The following is a 3,545-nucleotide window of genomic DNA, read 5'->3' as shown; positions in this document are numbered from 1 at the left end:
TTTTCTTTATTGCTCCACCAATGATCACTGATCCTCATACCCCCCACACTTTTTTCAATTCCCCCCCCCCCCCAAAAAAAAATAAAGAAGATACTGTCATTAGAATGAACCACTCGGTGTCCTTCAGTCATGTAGTTGGCCATTGACGTCAGCTATATTGTCTCCTATCCTTCCCCCTGCAAGGTTTATAACTGGATTTGTTTTTCCATCGATCAATCGAGAACCTAGTCATGTTCATAACAATTCTATGGCTAAAGCTATTCAACATTAATACAAACACATCATCTCAAAGCCGCCCAGGTACCCCCACCCATCTTCGTGCCCATGGTTTATCACATTATAGTAACTAATTAAACTTTGCAGAAAACCAAAGAAACTGAAAACACTCTCATTTTGACCTACAGAACAACAAAGATCATGTTTGAGTAAACCAACCGCAAAGAGTGGTTGTCTTGATCTGTGTTTCAGTTCAGGTCCATAATCACTGCTTCCCAAGCGTTCTAAAAAATGAATCTGCACCTCTCTTGCTCTCACAACTACAATAAAACAGGGAAGTTTTGGATGTAAAGGAATGGGAACACCAAGAATAGAGCAGAATAAAGAGATTGTATTAAATAAGAAAGATGTTTTCAATCAACTATCCAAGCATCGGAAACCAGAACAGTTTTGAGATTTTAGACACAACAACAGCAACAATATTGTAATTCCCATAAATTTGAGTACAATTACTACACTAAGAATTAGCAAATTTAGCATTGAATAGTACTACCCAACATACCAATCCCATTCACTCCCCCTGAGAATCTGAAGCTTGTAAGAAGGCGATGGCGACCCCAATCAGGCTGGGAAGATGACCACTGTAACTGCTCGATTTCGGCACCACGGTGTAGGCGAGGATCGGTCAAGCCCACCCTCCACAGGCTGACTCATGGAGACAAGTCCCAAATCAAGGCCTGGGAATCATCACCGGCGTGCAAATATGGCAAGCTGTGAGGTGCCCAAGCTATGGCATTGACACTAGCCTGGTGCCTCTGCAGCTCAACCACCGGCAGTGTAGGGAAGCGTATATCCAAACAACCACCTTAGCACTGTCCATAATTATAGTGGCCATGTATCTTGGTCCTGTTTGTTCCACCCCAACCGTACAAGCGGAGTATCGGCTCCGAACTCTCATAATATAGTGGAGTGCTCCTTGTCGCGAAGGTCGAAAACCCTAACGGACCCATCACAGAAACGGAAGCGAAAACACCAACGCCGCCCCAGGCGATATCATAAACCTCTTTGTCATGGCATAAGCTGGGTATCCACCGTTTCCCTCTCGATATCCCAAATAGTACAAGTGGTATCAATTGAGAGGTTCCGATTCGCTTGGGCTCCGCCTCATTCCAGTCGAAGGAGGTAAGAGGGCCGCAGAACTCACTGTTCTTGTTGCCATTAAGGAGGGACTTGAGGTCGACGCGGGAGTGATCATCGGAGATCCTCCAAATGCGGAGGAAGTCGGAAGAAGTGGCGAGAAGATCGGGTTTCTGGCCCTCCTTGTCGGGATGAAGATGGTCTTGGTTGGGGATAGGATGATCGAAGGAGAGATTTGGGTCGGATCGGATCTCGCCGTTGGAGTCATCGAGCTGGACAATCTCGAGGCGATTATTATACTGCTCGAGAAGGCTGGCGATAGCGAGACGGTATTTCTTGTCGCGGCGCACACTCCAGTTCATGGCGTAGATGTGCCAGGGCGCCTCGTAAGTATATATCTCCGAGCGTTTTTGTTGTTCTCGGAACCCTCCGGGTTGGGATCGCTGCTAGCGGCCATCTTCAGCGGCGATACCAGACAGCTGTTACTAGTACCGGATTAATTGAAGCTTATAGAGGATAAAGTCGGCCATTTTCGTTTCCTTATCTCTTAAAACCATTTTTTTTTTTTCGGGTATTCTGCGGTGCGGCGCCTAAAAAACGGCTAAAATACGGTGTGACCGGTTAAATAGTGATCGGTTAAAATTTATACGGTTATGTTATATTTAACCGAAATATTATAAAGTACAATAACATACTAGTAGCGCTTATATAATTAATAGGTAGTGCTTATATTTACCTAATTTATAAGTAAATCCGGTATGTTTATACGGTTATATTGTATTTTTACCTATTTTATTATAATATGTTGAAAGTGTCCATACTTTTTATAAAAAGGATCGATACTTCTTTTAAAGTTATGTAATTTATGTTTCAATTTTTTGAATAGTGTTTCATGTTTTCCACCTACAATATTAATTTAATAATTTCATTTGCACAAAAAATTATTTGATTATTTGATATTTTATAAAATATTATTTAGAATTTTTAATTTAATAATATATATCGTAACGTAAAAAATAAATCATTAGACGCTTATAATTACTAAATTAAAATCTTAAACTCACTCAAAAGATAACCTTAAATTAATGTTTTCAACAGTAAAAAAGTATGGACACTTTTATAAAAAGGATAGACACTTTACAATATAACCACTACCTATTACATTATATAACGATACCTATTACATTATATAAGCGCTACCTATTACATCATATTTACCTATTATATTGAAAGTGTCCATACTTTTTATAAAAGGATCGATACTTCTTTTAAAGTTATGTAATTTATGTTTCAATTTTTTTTAATAGTGTTTCATGTTTTTCCACCTACAATATTAATTTAATAATTTCATTTGCACAAAAAATTATTTGATTTTTGATATTTTATAAAATATTATTTAGAATTTTTAATTTAACAACATTAAATATATCGTAACGTAAAAAATAATCATTACGCCTATAATTACTACATTAAAATCTTAAAACTCACTCAAAAGATAACCTTAAATTAATGTTTTCCACAGTGAAAAAAGTATGGACACTTTTATAAAAAGGATAGACACTTTACAATATAACCACTACCTATTACATTATATAAACGATACCTATTACATTATATAAGCGCTACCTATTACATCATATTTTTACCTATTATATTGAAAGTGTCCATACCTTTTATAAAAAGGATCGATACTTCTTTTAAAGTTATGTAATTTATGTTTCAATTTTTTTTAATAGTGTTTCATGTTTTCCACCTACAATATTATTTAATATTTCATTTGCACAAAAATTATTTGATTATTTGATATTTTATAAATATTATTTAGAATTTTTAATTTAACAACATTAACCAAATAATAAAATATGTAATATATGTTTATTGTTTTTAATTTAATAATAATATATACAACATCAAACACATTCCAAGCTATAAATTACAAGCTAAGGACACTTGAAGAAGCAAGAGAACAACTATCCAAGCAATCAAAAACGAGAAAATCCCAACATGATACAACTGAACATATCATATCAATGTTCAAAATCAAGTTGTAGATTTTGATTTCCTTTTGTTTTGGCATCATATGAGATTTGAATTTTGATTTCTTTTGCTTGGCACCATATGACTTTGGATTTTGATGAGCATCGGAAGTATTTCAGACTTATGATTTGGGTGGTACTCAGAATTTTCGGACT

At 35.9% G+C, this 3,545-nt stretch overlaps 1 pseudogene; it reads right to left on the bottom strand.

The window, feature by feature from the left end:
* Positions 1-435: 435 nt before the first annotated feature.
* Positions 436-1,810, bottom strand: LOC120204306 (annotated as a pseudogene).
* Positions 1,811-3,545: the final 1,735 nt, after the last annotated feature.

Source organism: Hibiscus syriacus, unplaced genomic scaffold (genome assembly GCF_006381635.1).
Source record: "Hibiscus syriacus cultivar Baekdansim isolate YM2019G1 unplaced genomic scaffold, ASM638163v2 tig00010659_pilon, whole genome shotgun sequence".
In the NCBI taxonomy this organism is placed as follows: Eukaryota; Viridiplantae; Streptophyta; class Magnoliopsida; order Malvales; family Malvaceae; genus Hibiscus; species Hibiscus syriacus.
Note: the sequence above shows the minus strand (reverse complement) of the source record. Positions and strands in the feature narration are given on the sequence as shown.